This window comes from Symphalangus syndactylus, chromosome 13, assembly GCF_028878055.3.
Source record: "Symphalangus syndactylus isolate Jambi chromosome 13, NHGRI_mSymSyn1-v2.1_pri, whole genome shotgun sequence".
Taxonomy (NCBI): domain Eukaryota; kingdom Metazoa; phylum Chordata; class Mammalia; order Primates; family Hylobatidae; genus Symphalangus; species Symphalangus syndactylus.
The window spans coordinates 134,651,638-134,668,490 of record NC_072435.2 but is presented as its reverse complement, the minus strand read 5'-3'; positions in this window follow the sequence as shown (position 1 = coordinate 134,668,490).

The following is a 16,853-nucleotide window of genomic DNA, read 5'->3' as shown; positions in this document are numbered from 1 at the left end:
ACAGATCAGAAAGAAGTTTCACCGAATGATTCTGTGTAGTTTATATTTGAAGACATTCCTTTTTCCACTAGTACCCTCTTAGCGCTCCGAATCTCCACTTGCATTTTCTACAAAAAGAGTGTTTCATAACTGCTCAATCAAAAATATGTTTTATCTCTGTTAACTGAATTTACAGATCAGAAATAAGTTTCACAGAATGCATCTGTGTAGTTTTTATTTGAAGATATTCTTTTTCCCAATGTAGGCCTCTTAGCGCTTAGCATGTCCAATTGCAGTTTCTACAGAAAGAGTGTTTCAGAACGGCTCAATCAAAAGTAAGGTTCAACTCTGTTAGTTGAATGCACAGAACAGAAAGAATTTTCACAGAATGCTACTGTGTAGTTTATATTTGAATATATCCCTTTTTCCACTATTACCGTCTTAGCGCTCCGAATGTCCACTTGCATTTTCTACAGAAAGAGTGTTCAGAACTGCGCAATCAAAAGTATGGTTTAACTCTGTTAGCTTAATGAACATATCAGAAATAAGTTTCACACAATGCTTCTGTGTAGTTTTTATTTGAAGATATTATTTTTCCCAATAGAGGCCTCTTAGCGCTCAGAATGTCCAATTGCAGTTTCTACAGAAAGAGTGTTTCAGAACGGCTCAATCAAAAGTAAGGTTCAACTCTGTTAGTTGAATGCACAGAACAGAAAGAAGTTTCATACAATGCTTCTGTGTAGTTTATATTTGAACATATTCTTTTTTCCACTATTACCCACTTAGCGCTACGAATGTCCAGTTGCATTTTCTACAGACAGAGTGTTTCAAAACTGCTCAATCAAAAGTATGGTTTAACTCTCTTAGCTGAATGCTCAGGTCAGAAAGAAGTTTCACAGAATGCTTCTGTGTAGTTTATATTTGAATATATTCCTTTTTCCACTACTACTCTCTTAGCGCTCCAAATGTCCAGTTGCATTTTCTACAGAAAGAGTGTTCAGATCTGCTCAATCAAAAGTATGGTTTAACTCTGTTAGCTGAATGCACAGATCAGAAAGAAGTTTCACAGAATGATTCTGTGTAGTTTATATTTGGAGACATTCCTTTTTCCACTATTACCCTCTTAGCGCTCCGAATCTCCACTTGCATTTTCTACAGAAAGAGTGTTTCAGAACGGCTCAATCAAAACTAAGGTTCAACTCTTTTAGTTGAAAAAACAGAACAGAAAGAAGTTTCACACAATTCTTCTGTGTAGTTTTTATTTGTAGACATTCTTTTTCCCAATATAGGCCTCTTAGCGCTCAGAATTTCCAATTGCAGTTTCTACAGAAAGAGTGTTTCAGAACGGCTCAATCAAAAGTAAGGTTCAACTCTGTTAGTTGAATGCACAGAACAGAAAGAAGTTTCATACAATGCTTCTGTGTAGTTTATATTTGAACATATTCTTTTTTCCACTATTACCCACTTAGCGCTACGAATGTCCAGTTGCATTTTCTACAGACAGAGTGTTTCAAAACTGCTCAATCAAAAGTATGGTTTAACTCTGTTAGCTGAATGCTCATATCAGAAAGAAGTTTCACAGAATGCTTCTGTGTAGTTTATATTTGAATATATTCCTTTTTCCACTACTACGCTCTTAGCGCTCCAAATGTCCAGTTGCATTTTCTACAGAAAGAGTGTTCAGATCTGCTCAATCAAAAGTATGGTTTAACTCTGTTAGCTGAATGCACAGATCAGAAAGGAGTTTCACCGAATGATTCTGTGTAGTTTATTTTTGAAGACATTCCTTTTTCCACTAGAACCCTCTTAGCGCTCCGAATCTCCACTTGCATTTTCTACAAAAAGAGTGTTTCACAACTGCTCAATCAAAAATATGTTTTATCTCTGTTAACTGAATTTACAGATCAGAAATAAGTTTCACAGAACGCATCTGTGTAGTTTTTATTTGAAGATATTCTTTTTCCCAATGTAGGCCTCTTAGCGCTTAGCATGTCCACTTGCAGTTTCTACAGAAAGAGTGTTTCAGAACGGCTCAATCAAAAGTAAGGTTCAACTCTGTTAGTTGAATGCACAGAACAGAAAGAATTTTCACAGAATGCTACTGTGTAGTTTATATTTGAATATATTCCTTTTTCCACTATTATCCTCCTAGCGCTCCGAATGTCCACTTGCATTTTCTACAGAAAGAGTGTTCAGAACTGCACAATCAAAAGTATGGTTTAACTCTGTTAGCTTAATGAACATATCAGAAATAAGTTTCACACAATGCTTCTGTGTAGTTTTTATTTGAAGATATTATTTTTCCCAATAGAGGCCTCTTAGTGCTCAGAATGTCCAATTGCAGTTTCTACAGAAAGAGTGTTTCAGAACGGCTCAATCAAAAGTAAGGTTCAACTCTGTTAGTTGAATGCACAGAACAGAAAGAAGTTTCATACAATGCTTCTGTGTAGTTTATATTTGAACATATTCTTTTTTCCACTATTACCCACTTAGCGCTACGAATGTCCAGTTGCATTTTCTACAGACAGAGTGTTTCAAAACTGCTCAATCAAAAGTATGGTTTAACTCTCTTAGCTGAATGCTCAGGTCAGAAAGAAGTTTCACAGAATGCTTCTGTGTAGTTTATATTTGAATATATTCCTTTTTCCACTACTACTCTCTTAGCGCTCCAAATGTCCAGTTGCATTTTCTACAGAAAGAGTGTTCAGATCTGCTCAATCAAAAGTATGGTTTAACTCTGTTAGCTGAATGCACAGATCAGAAAGAAGTTTCACAGAATGATTCTGTGAAGTTTATATTTGGAGACATTCCTTTTTCCACTATTACCCTCTTAGCGCTCCGAATCTCCACTTGCATTTTCTACAGAAAGAGTGTTTCAGAACGGCTCAATCAAAACTAAGGTTCAACTCTTTTAGTTGAAAAAACAGAACAGAAAGAAGTTTCACACAATTCTTCTGTGTAGTTTTTATTTGTAGACATTCTTTTTCCCAATATAGGCCTCTTAGCGCTCAGAATTTCCAATTGCAGTTTCTACAGAAAGAGTGTTTCAGAACGGCTCAATCAAAAGTAAGGATCAACTCTTGTAGTTGAATGCACAGAACAGAAAGAAGTTTCATACAATGCTTCTGTGTAGTTTATATTTGAACATATTCTTTTTTCCACTATTACCCACTTGGCGCTACGAATGTCCAGTTGCATTTTCTACAGACAGAGTGTTTCAAAACTGCTCAATCAAAAGTATGGTTTAACTCTGTTAGCTGAATGCTCATATCAGAAAGAAGTTTCACAGAATGCTTCTGTGTAGTTTATATTTGAATATATTCCTTTTTCCACTACTACGCTCTTAGCGCTCCAAATGTCCAGTTGCATTTTCTACAGAAAGAGTGTTCAGATCTGCTCAATCAAAAGTATGGTTTAACTCTGTTAGCTGAATGCACAGATCAGAAAGGAGTTTCACCGAATGATTCTGTGTAGTTTATATTTGAAGACATTCCTTTTTCCACTAGAACCCTCTTAGCGCTCCGAATCTCCACTTGCATTTTCTACAAAAAGAGTGTTTCACAACTGCTCAATCAAAAATATGTTTTATCTCTGTTAACTGAATTTACAGATCAGAAATAAGTTTCACAGAATGCATCTGTGTAGTTTTTATTTGAAGATATTCTTTTTCCCAATGTAGGCCTCTTAGCGCTTAGCATGTCCACTTGCAGTTTCTACAGAAAGAGTGTTTCAGAACGGCTCAATCAAAAGTAAGGTTCAACTCTGTTAGTTGAATGCACAGAACAGAAAGAATTTTCACAGAATGCTACTGTGTAGTTTATATTTGAATATATTCCTTTTTCCACTATTACCCTCTTAGCGCTCCGAATGTCCACTTGCATTTTCTACAGAAAGAGTGTTCAGAACTGCACAATCAAAAGTATGGTTTAACTCTGTTAGCTTAATGAACATATCAGAAATAAGTTTCACACAATGCTTCTGTGTAGTTTTTATTTGAAGATATTATTTTTCCCAATAGAGGCCTCTTAGCGCTCAGAATGTCCAATTGCAGTTTCTACAGAAAGAGTGTTTCAGAACGGCTCAATCAAAAGTAAGGTTCAACTCTGTTAGTTGAATGCACAGAACAGAAAGAAGTTTCATACAATGCTTCTGTGTAGTTTATATTTGAACATATTCTTTTTTCCACTATTACCCACTTAGCGCTACGAATGTCCAGTTGCATTTTCTACAGACAGAGTGTTTCAAAACTGCTCAATCAAAAGTATGGTTTAACTCTGTTAGCTGAATGCTCAGGTCAGAAAGAAGTTTCACAGAATGCTTCTGTGTAGTTTATATTTGAATATATTCCTTTTTCCACTACTACTCTCTTAGCGCTCCAAATGTCCAGTTGCATTTTCTACAGAAAGAGTGTTCAGATCTGCTCAATCAAAAGTCTGGTTTAACTCTGTTAGCTGAATGCACAGATCAGAAAGAAGTTTCACAGAATGATTCTGTGTAGTTTATATTTGGAGACATTTCTTTTTCCACTATTACCCTCTTTGCGCTCCGAATCTCCACTTGCATTATCTACAGAAAGAGTGTTTCAGAACGGCTCAATCAAAACTAAGGTTCAACTCTTTTAGTTGAACAAACAGAACAGAAAGAAGTTTCACACAATTCTTCTGTGTAGTTTTTATTTGTAGACATTCTTTTTCCCAATATAGGCCTCTTAGCGCTCAGAATGTCCAATTGCAGTTTCTACAGAAAGAGTGTTTCAGAACGGCTCAATCAAAAGTAAGGTTCAACTCTGTTAGTTGAATGCACAGAACAGAAAGAAGTTCCATACAATGCTTCTGTGTAGTTTATATTTGAACATATTCTTTTTTCCACTATTACCCACTTAGCGCTACGAATGTCCAGTTGCATTTTATACAGACAGAGTGTTTCAAAACTGCTCAATCAAAAGTATGGTTTAACTCTGTTAGCTGAAAGCTCAGATCAGAAAGAAGTTTCACAGAATGCTTCTGTGTAGTTTATATTTGAATATATTCCTTTTTCCACTACTACGCTCTTAGCGCTCCAAATGTCCAGTTGCATTTTCTACAGAAAGAGTGTTCAGATCTGCTCAATCAAAAGTATGGTTTAACTCTGTTAGCTGAATGCACAGATCAGAAAAAAGTTTCACCGAATGATTCTGTGTAGTTTATATTTGAAGACATTCCTTTATCCACTAGTACCCTCTTAGCGCTCCGAATCTCCACTTGCATTTTCTACAAAAAGAGTGTTTCATAACTGCTCAATCAAAAATATGTTTTATCTCTGTTAACTGAATTTACAGATCAGAAATAAGTTTCACAGAATGCATCTGTGTAGTTTTTATTTGAAGATATTCTTTTTCCCAATGTAAACCTCTTAGCGCTTAGCATGTCCACTTGCAGTTTCTACAGAAAGAGTGTTTCAGAACGGCTCAATCAAAAGTAAGGTTCAACTCTGTTAGTTGAATGCACAGAACAGAAAGAATTTTCACAGAATGCTACTGTGTAGTTTATATTTGAATATATTCCTTTTTCCACTATTACCCTCTTAGCGCTCCGAATGTCCACTTGCATTTTCTACAGAAAGAGTGTTCAGAACTGCACAATCAAAAGTATGGTTTAACTCTGTTAGCTTAATGAACATATCAGAAATAAGTTTCACACAATGCTTCTGTGTAGTTTTTATTTGAAGATATTATTTTTCCCAATAGAGGCCTCTTAGCGCTCAGAATGTCCAATTGCAGTTTCTACAGAAAGAGTGTTTCAGAACGGCTCAATCAAAAGTAAGGTTCAACTCTGTTAGTTGAATGCACAGAACAGAAAGAAGTTTCATACAATGCTTCTGTGTAGTTTATATTTGAACATATTCTTTTTTCCACTATTACCCACTTAGCGCTACGAATGTCCAGTTGCATTTTCTACAGACAGAGTGTTTCAAAACTGCTCAATCAAAAGTATGGTTTAACTCTGTTAGCTGAATGCTCAGGTCAGAAAGAAGTTTCACAGAATGCTTCTGTGTAGTTTATATTTGAATATATTCCTTTTTCCACTACTACTCTCTTAGCGCTCCAAATGTCCAGTTGCATTTTCTACAGAAAGAGTGTTCAGATCTGCTCAACCAAAAGTATGGTTTAACTCTGTTAGCTGAATGCTCAGATCAGAAAGAAGTTTCACAGAATGATTCTGTGTAGTTTATATTTGGAGACATTCCTTTTTCCACTATTACCCTCTTAGCGCTCTGAATCTCCACTTGCATTTTCTACAGAAAGAGTGTTTCAGAACGGCTCAATCAAAACTAAGGTTCAACTCTTTTAGTTGAACAAACAGAACAGAAAGAAGTTTCACACAATTCATCTGTGTAGTTTTTATTTGTAGACATTCTTTTTCCCAATATAGGCCTCTTAGCGCTCAGAATGTCCAATTGCAGTTTCTACAGAAAGAGTGTTTCAGAATGGCTCAATCAAAAGTAAGGTTCAACTCTGTTAGTTGAATGCACAGAACAGAAAGAAGTTTCATACAATGCTACTGTGTAGTTTATATTTGAATATATTCCTTTTTCCACTATTACCCTCTTAGCGCTCCGAATATCCACTTGCATTTTCTACAGAAAGAGTGTTCAGAACTGCGCAATCAAAAGTATGGTTTAACTCTGTTAGCTTAATGAACATATCAGAAATATGTTTCACACAATGCTTCTGTGTAGTTTTTATTTGAAGATATTATTTTTCCCAATAGAGGCCTCTTAGCGCTCAGAATGTCCAATTGCAGTTTCTACAGAAAGAGTGTTTCAGAACGGCTCAATCAAAAGTAAGGTTCAACTCTGTTAGTTGAATGCACAGAACAGAAAGAAGTTTCATACAATGCTTCTGTGTAGTTTATATTTGAACATATTCTTTTTTCCACTATTACCCACTTAGCGCTACGAATGTCCAGTTGCATTTTCTACAGACAGAGTGTTTCACAACTGCTCAATCAAAAGTATGGTTTAACTCTGTTAGCTGAATGCTCAGGTCAGAAAGAAGTTTCACAGAATGCTTCTGTGTAGTTTATATTTGAATATATTCCTTTTTCCACTACTTCTCTCTTAGCGCTCCAAATGTCCAGTTGCATTTTCTACAGAAAGAGTGTTCAGATCTGCTCAATCAAAAGTATGGTTTAACTCTGTTAGCTCAATGCACAGATCAGAAAGAAGTTTCACCGAATGATTCTGTGTAGTTTATATTTGAAGACATTCCTTTTTCCACTAGTACCCACTTAGCGCTCCGAATCTCCACTTGCATTTTCTACAAAAAGAGTGTTTCATAACTGCTCAATCAAAAATATGTTTTATCTCTGTTAACTGAATTTGCAGATCAGAAATAAGTTTCACAGAATGCATCTGTGTAGTTTTTATTTGAAGATATTCTTTTTCCCAATGTAGGCCTCTTAGCGCTTAGCATGTCCACTTGCAGTTTCTACAGAAAGCGTGTTTCACAACGGCTCAATCAAAAGTAAGGTTCAACTCTGTTAGTTGAATGCACAGAACAGAAAAAATTTTCACAGAATGCTACTGTGTAGTTTATATTTGAATATATTCCTTTTTCCACTATTACCCTCTTAGCGCTCCGAATGTCCACTTGCATTTTCTACAGAAAGAGTGTTCAGAACTGCGCAATCAAAAGTATGGTTTAACTCTGTTAGCTTAATGAACATATCAGAAATAAGTTTCACACAATGCTTCTGTGTAGTTTTTATTTGAAGATATTATTTTTCCCAATAGAGGCCTCTTAGCGCTCAGAATGTCCAATTACAGTTTCTACAGAAAGAGTGTTTCAGAACGGCTCAATCAAAAGTAAGGTTCAACTCTGTTAGTTGAATGCACAGAACAGAAAGAAGTTTCATACAATGCTTCTGTGTAGTTTATATTTGAACATATTCTTTTTTCCACTATTACCCACTTAGCGCTACGAATGTCCAGTTGCATTTTCTACAGACAGAGTGTTTCAAAACTGCTCAATCAAAAGTATGGTTTAACTCTGTTAGCTGAATGCTCAGGTCAGAAAGAAGTTTCACAGAATGCTTCTGTGTAGTTTATATTTGAATATATTACTTTTTCCACTACTACTCTCTTAGCGCTCCAAATGTCCAGTTGCATTTTCTACAGAAAGAGTGTTCAGATCTGCTCAATCAAAAGTATGGTTTAACTCTGTTAGCTGAATGCACAGATCAGAAAGAAGTTTCACAGAATGATTCTGTGTAGTTTATATTTGGAGACATTCCTTTTTCCACTATTACCCTCTTAGCGCTCCGAATCTCCACTTGCATTTTCTACAAAAAGAGTGTTTCATAACTGCTCAATCAAAAATATGTTTTATCTCTGTTAACTGAATTTACAGATCAGAAATAAGTTTCACAGAATGCATCTGTGTAGTTTTTATTTGAAGATATTCTTTTTCCCAAAGTAGGCCTCTTAGCGCTTAGCATGTCCAATTGCAGTTTCTACAGAAAGAGTGTTTCAGAACGGCTCAATCAAAAGTAAGGTTCAACTCTGTTAGTTGAATGCACAGAACAGAAAGAATTTTCACAGAATGCTACTGTGTAGTTTATATTTGAATATATTCCTTTTTCCACTCTTACCCTCTTAGCGCTCCGAATATCCACTTGCATTTTCTACAGAAAGAGTGTTCAGAACTGCGCAATCAAAAGTATGGTTTAACACTGTTAGCTTAATGAACATATCAGAAATAAGTTTCACACAATGCTTCTGTGTAGTTTTTATTTGAAGATATTATTTTTCCCAATAGAGGCCTCTTAGCGCTCAGAATATCCAATTGCAGTTTCTACAGAAAGAGTGTTTCAGAACGGCTCAATCAAAAGTAAGGTTCAACTCTGTTAGTTGAATGCACAGAACAGAAAGAAGTTTCATACAATGCTTCTGTGTAGTTTATATTTGAACATATTCTTTTTTCCACTATTACCCACTTAGCGCTACGAATGTCCAGTTGCATTTTCTACAGACAGAGTGTTTCACAACTGCTCAATCAAAAGTATGGTTTAAATCTGTTAGCTGAATGCTCAGGTCAGAAAGAAGTTTCACAGAATGCTTCTGTGTAGTTTATATTTGAATATATTCCTTTTTCCACTACTTCTCTCTTAGCGCTCCAAATGTCCAGTTGCATTTTCTACAGAAAGAGTGTTCAGATCTGCTCAATCAAAAGTATGGTTTAACTCTGTTAGCTCAATGCACAGATCAGAAAGAAGTTTCACAGAATGATTCTGTGTAGTTTATATTTGGAGACATTCCTTTTTCCACTATTACCCTCTTAGCGCTCCGAATCTCCACTTGCATTTTCTACAGAAAGAGTGTTTCAGAACGGCTCAATCAAAACTAAGGTTCAACTCTTTTAGTTGAACAAACAGAACAGAAAGAAGTTTCACACAATTCTTCTGTGTAGTTTTTATTTGTAGACATACTTTTTCCCAATATAGGCCTCTTAGCGCTCAGAATGTCCAATTGCAGTTTCTACAGAAAGAGTGTTTCAGAACGGCTCAATCAAAAGTAAGGTTCAACTCTGTTAGTTGAATGCACAGAACAGAAAGAATTTTCACAGAATGCTACTGTGTAGTTTATATTTGAATATATTCCTTTTTCCACTATTACCCTCTTAGCGCTCCGAATATCCACTTGCATTTTCTACAGAAAGAGTGTTCAGAACTGCGCAATCAAAAGTATGGTTTAACTCTGTTAGCTTAATGAACATATCAGAAATAAGTTTCACCCAATGCTTCTGTGTAGTTTTTATTTGAAGATATTATTTTTCCCAATAGAGGCCTCTTAGCGCTCAGAATGTCCAATTACAGTTTCTACAGAAAGAGTGTTTCAGAACGGCTCAATCAAAAGTAAGGTTCAACTCTGTTAGTTGAATGCACAGAACAGAAAGAAGTTTCATACAATGCTTCTGTGTAGTTTATATTTGAACATATTCTTTTTTCCACTATTACCCACTTAGCGCTACGAATGTCCAGTTGCATTTTCTACAGACAGAGTGTTTCAAAACTGCTCAATCAAAAGTATGGTTTAACTCTGTTAGCTGAATGCTCAGGTCAGAAAGAAGTTTCACAGAATGCTTCTGTGTAGTTTATATTTGAATATATTCCTTTTTCCACTACTACTCTCTTAGCGCTCCAAATGTCCAGTTGCATTTTCTACAGAAAGAGTGTTCAGATCTGCTCAATCAAAAGTATGGTTTAACTCTGTTAGCTGAATGCACAGATCAGAAAGAAGTTTCACAGAATGATTCTGTGTAGTTTATATTTGGAGACATTCCTTTTTCCACTATTACCCTCTTAGCGCTCCGAATCTCCACTTGCATTTTCTACAAAAAGAGTGTTTCATAACTGCTCAATCAAAAATATGTTTTATCTCTGTTAACTGAATTTACAGATCAGAAATAAGTTTCACAGAATGCATCTGTGTAGTTTTTATTTGAAGATATTCTTTTTCCCAAAGTAGGCCTCTTAGCGCTTAGCATGTCCAATTGCAGTTTCTACAGAAAGAGTGTTTCAGAACGGCTCAATCAAAAGTAAGGTTCAACTCTGTTAGTTGAATGCACAGAACAGAAAGAATTTTCACAGAATGCTACTGTGTAGTTTATATTTGAATATATTCCTTTTTCCACTATTACCCTCTTAGCGCTCCGAATATACACTTGCATTTTCTACAGAAAGAGTGTTCAGAACTGCGCAATCAAAAGTATGGTTTAACTCTGTTAGCTTAATGAACATATCAGAAATAAGTTTCACACAATGCTTCTGTGTAGTTTTTATTTGAAGATATTATTTTTCCCAATAGAGGCCTCTTAGCGCTCAGAATGTCCAATTGCAGTTTCTACAGAAAGAGTGTTTCAGAACGGCTCAATCAAAAGTAAGGTTCAACTCTGTTAGTTGAATGCACAGAACAGAAAGAAGTTTCATACAATGCTTCTGTGTAGTTTATATTTGAACATATTCTTTTTTCCACTATTACCCACTTAGCGCTACGAATGTCCAGTTGCATTTTCTACAGACAGAGTGTTTCACAACTGCTCAATCAAAAGTATGGTTTAACTCTGTTAGCTGAATGCTCAGGTCAGAAAGAAGTTTCACAGAATGCTTCTGTGTAGTTTATATTTGAATATATTCCTTTTTCCACTACTTCTCTCTTAGCGCTCCAAATGTCCAGTTGCATTTTCTACAGAAAGAGTGTTCAGATCTGCTCAATCAAAAGTATGGTTTAACTCTGTTAGCTCAATGCACAGATCAGAAAGAAGTTTCACAGAATGATTCTGTGTAGTTTATATTTGGAGACATTCCTTTTTCCACTATTACCCTCTTAGCGCTCCGAATCTCCACTTGCATTTTCTACAGAAAGAGTGTTTCAGAACGGCTCAATCAAAACTAAGGTTCAACTCTTTTAGTTGAACAAACAGAACAGAAAGAAGTTTCACACAATTCTTCTGTGTAGTTTTTATTTGTAGACATTCTTTTTCCCAATATAGGCCTCTTAGCGCTCAGAATGTCCAATTGCAGTTTCTACAGAAAGAGTGTTTCAGAACGGCTCAATCAAAAGTAAGGTTCAACTCTGTTAGTTGAATGCACAGAACAGAAAGAAGTTTCATACAATGCTTCTGTGTAGTTTATATTTGAACATATTCTTTTTTCCACTATTACCCACTTAGCGCTACGAATGCCCAGTTGCATTTTCTACAGACAGAGTGTTTCAAAACTGCTCAATCAAAAGTATGGTTTAACTCTGTTAGCTGAATGCTCAGATCAGAAAGAAGTTTCACAGAATGCTTCTGTGTAGTTTATATTTGAATATATTACTTTTTCCACTACTACGCTCTTAGCGCTCCAATTGTCCAGTTGCATTTTCTACAGAATGAGTGTTCAGATCTGCTCAATCAAAAGTATGGTTTAAATCTGTTAGCTGAATGCACAGATCAGAAAGAAGTTTCACCGAATGATTCTGTGTAGTTTATATTTGAAGACATTCCTTTTTCCACTAGTACCCACTTAGCGCTCCGAATCTCCACTTGCATTTTCTACAAAAAGAGTGTTTCATAACTGCTCAATCAAAAATATGTTTTATCTCTGTTAACTGAATTTACAGATCAGAAATAAGTTTCACAGAATGCATCTGTGTAGTTTTTATTTGAAGATATTCTTTTTCCCAATGTAGGCCTCTTAGCGCTTAGCATGTCCACTTGCAGTTTCTACAGAAAGAGTGTTTCAGAACGGCTCAATCAAAAGTAAGGTTCAACTCTGTTAGTTGAATGCACAGAACAGAAAGAATTTTCACAGAATGCTACTGTGTAGTTTATATTTGAATATATTCCTTTTTCCACTATTACCCTCTTAGCGCTCCGAATGTCCACTTGCATTTTCTACAGAAAGAGTGTTCAGAACTGCGCAATCAAAAGTATGGTTTAACTCTGTTAGCTTAATGAACATATCAGAAATAAGTTTCACACAATGCTTCTGTGTACTTTTTATTTGAAGATATTATTTTTCCCAATAGAGGCCTCTTAGCGCTCAGAATGTCCAATTACAGTTTCTACAGAAAGAGTGTTTCAGAACGGCTCAATCAAAAGTAAGGTTCAACTCTGTTAGTTGAATGCACAGAACAGAAAGAAGTTTCATACAATGCTTCTGTGTAGTTTATATTTGAACATATTCTTTTTTCCACTATTACCCACTTAGCGCTACGAATGTCAAGTTGCATTTTCTACAGACAGAGTGTTTCAAAACTGCTAAATCAAAAGTATGGTTTAACTCTGTTAGCTGAATGCTCAGGTCAGAAAGAAGTTTCACAGAATGCTTCTGTGTAGTTTATATTTGAATATATTCCTTTTTCCACTACTACTCTCTTAGCGCTCCAAATGTCCAGTTGCATTTTCTACAGAAAGAGTGTTCAGATCTGCTCAATCAAAAGTATGGTTTAATTCTGTTAGCTGAATGCACAGATCAGAAAGAAGTTTCACAGAATGATTCTGTGTAGTTTATATTTGGAGACATTCCTTTTTCCACTATTACCCTCTTAGCGCTCCGAATTCCACTTGCATTTTCTACAGAAAGAGTGTTTCAGAACGGCTCAATCAAAACTAAGGTTCAACTCTTTTAGTTGAACAAACAGAAGAGAAAGAAGTTTCACACAATTCTTCTGTGTAGTTTTTATTTGTAGACATTCTTTTTCCCAATATAGGCCTCTTAGCGCTCAGAATGTCCAATTGCAGTTTCTACAGAAAGAGTGTTTCAGAACGGCTCAATCCAAAGTAAGGTTCAAATCTGTTAGTTGAATGCACAGAACAGAAATAAGTTTCATACAATGCTTCTGTGTAGTTTATATTTGAACATATTCTTTTTTCCACTATTACCCACTTAGCGCTACGAATGCCCAGTTGCATTTTCTACAGACAGAGTGTTTCAAAACTGCTCAATCAAAAGTATGGTTTAACTCTGTTAGCTGAATGCTCAGATCAGAAAGAAGTTTCACAGAATGCTTCTGTGTAGTTTATATTTGAATATATTCCTTTTTCCACTACTACGCTCTTAGCGCTCCAAATCTCCAGTTGCATTTTCTACAGAATGAGTGTTCAGATCTGCTCAATCAAAAGTATGGTTTAACTCTGTTAGCTGAATGTACAGATCAGAAAGAAGTTTCACCGAATGATTCTGTGTAGTTTATATTTGAAGACATTCCTTTTTCCACTAGTACCCCCTTAGCGCTCCGAATCTCCACTTGCATTTTCTACAAAAAGAGTGTTTCATAACTGCTCAATCAAAAATATGTTTTATCTCTGTTAACTGAATTTACAGATCAGAAATAAGTTTCACAGAATGCATCTGTGTAGTTTTTATTTGAACATATTCTTTTTCCCAATGTAGGCCTCTTAGCGCTTAGCATGTCCACTTGCAGTTTCTACAGAAAGAGTGTTTCAGAACGGCTCAATCAAAAGTAAGGTTCAACTCTGTTAGTTGAATGCACAGAACAGAAAGAATTTTCACAGAATGCTACTGTGTAGTTTATATTTGAATATATTCCTTTTTCCACTATTACCCTCTTAGCGCTCCGAATGTCCACTTGCATTTTCTACAGAAAGAGTGTTCAGAACTGCGCAATCAAAAGTAGGGTTTAACTCTGTTAGCTTAATGAACATATCAGAAATAAGTTTCACACAATGCTTCTGTGTAGTTTTTATTTGAAGATATTATTTTTCCCAATAGAGGCCTCTTAGCGCTCAGAATGTCCAATTGCTGTTTCTACAGAAAGAGTGTTTCAGAACGGCTCAATCAAAAGTAAGGATCAACTCTGTTAGTTGAATGCACAGAACAGAAAGAAGTTTCATACAATGCTTCTGTGTAGTTTATATTTGAACATATTCTTTTTTCCACTATTACCCACTTAGCACTACGAATGTCCAGTTGCATTTTCTACAGACAGAGTGTTTCAAAACTGCTCAATCAAAAGTATGGTTTAACTCTGTTAGCTGAATGCTCAGATCAGAAAGAAGTTTCACAGAATGCTTCTGTGTAGTTTATATTTGAATATATTCCTTTTTCCACTACTACTCTCTTAGCGCTCCAAATGTCCAGTTGCATTTTCTACAGAAAGAGTGTTCAGATCTGCTCAATCAAAAGTATGGTTTAACTCTGTTAGCTGAATGCACAGATCAGAAAGACGTTTCACAGAATGATTCTGTGTAGTTTATATTTGGAGACATTCCTTTTTCCACTATTACCCTCTTAGCGCTCCGAATCTCCACTTGCATTTTCTACAGAAAGAGTGTTTCAGAACGGCTCAATCAAAACTAAGGTTCAACTATTTTAGTTGAACAAACAGAACAGAAAGAAGTTTCACACAATTCTTCTGTGTAGTTTTTATTTGTAGACATTCTTTTTCCCAATATAGGCCTCCTAGCGCTGAGAATGTCCAATTGCAGTTTCTACAGAAAGAGTGTTTCAGAACGGCTTAATCAAAAGTAAGGTTCAACTCTGTTAGTTGAATGCACAGAACAGAAAGAAGTTTCATACAATGCTTCTGTGTAGTTTATATTTGAACATATTCTTTTTTCCACTATTACCCACTTAGCGCTACGAATGTCCAGTTGCATTTTCTACAGACAGAGTGTTTCAAAACTGCTCAATCATAAGTATGGTTTAACTCTGTTAGCTGAAAGCTCAGATCAGAAAGAAGTTTCACAGAATGCTTCTGTGTAGTTTATATTTGAATATATTCCTTTTTCCACTACTACGCTCTTAGCGCTCCAAATGTCCAGTTGCATTTTCTACAGAAAGAGTGTTCAGATCTGCTCAATCAAAAGTATGGTTTAAGTCTGTTAGCTGAATGCACAGATCAGAAAGAAGTTTCACCGAATGATTCTGTGTAGTTTATATTTGAAGACATTCCTTTTTCCACTATTACCCTCTTAGCGCTCCGAATCTCCACTTGCATTTTCTACAAAAAGAGTGTTTCATAACTGCTCAATCAAAAATATGTTTTATCTCTGTTAACTGAATTTACAGATCAGAAATAAGTTTCACAGAATGCATCTGTGTAGTTTTTATTTGAAGATATTCTTTTTCCCAAAGTAGGCCTCTTAGCGCTTAGCATGTCCAATTGCAGTTTCTACAGAAAGAGTGTTTCAGAACGGCTCAATCAAAAGTAAGGTTCAACTCTGTTAGTTGAATGCACAGAACAGAAAGAAGTTTCATACAATGCTTCTGTGTAGTTTATATTTGAACATATTCTTTTTTCCACTATTACCCACTTAGCGCTACGAATGTCCAGTTGCATTTTCTACAGACAGAGTGTTTCAAAACTGCTCAATCAAAAGTATGGTTTAACTCTGTTAGCTGAATGCTCAGGTCAGAAAGAAGTTTCACAGAATGATTCTGTGTAGTTTATATTTGAATATAATCCTTTTTCCACTACTAATCTCTTAGCGCTCCAAATGTCCAGTTGCATTTTCTTCAGAAAGAGTGTTCAGATCTGCTCAATCAAAAGTATGGTTTAACTCTGTTAGCTCAATGCACAGATCAGAAAGAAGTTTCACAGAATGATTCTGTGTAGTTTATATTTGGAGACATTCCTTTTTCCACTATTACCCTCTTAGCGCTCCGAATCTCCACTTGCATTTTCTACAGAAAGAGTGTTTCAGAACGGCTCAATCAAAACTAAGGTTCAACTCTTTTAGTTGAACAAACAGAACAGAAAGAAGTTTCACACAATTCTTCTGTGTAGTTTTTATTTGTAGACATTCTTTTTCCCAATATAGGCCTCTTAGCGCTCAGAATGTCCAATTGCAGTTTCTACAGAAAGAGTGTTTCAGAACGGCTCAATCAAAAGTAAGGTTCAACTCTGTTAGTTGAATGCACAGAACAGAAAGAAGTTTCATATAATGCTTCTGTGTAGTTTATATTTGAACATATTCTTTTTTCCACTATTACCCACTTAGCGCTACGAATGCCCAGTTGCATTTTCTACAGACAGAGTGTTTCAAAACTGCTCAATCAAAAGTATGGTTTAACTCTGTTAGCTGAATGCTCAGATCAGAAAGAAGTTTCACAGAATGCTTCTGTGTAGTTTATATTTGAATATATTCCTTTTTCCACTACTACGCTCTTAGCGCTCCAAATGTCCAGTTGCATTTTCTACAGAATGAGTGTTCAGATCTGCTCAATCAAAAGTATGGTTTAACTCTGTTAGCTGAATGCACAGATCAGAAAGAAGTTTCACCGAATGATTCTGTGTAGTTTATATTTGGAGACATTCCTTTTTCCACTAGTACCCTCTTAGCGCTCCGAATCTCCACTTGCATTTTCTACAAAAAGAGTGTTTCA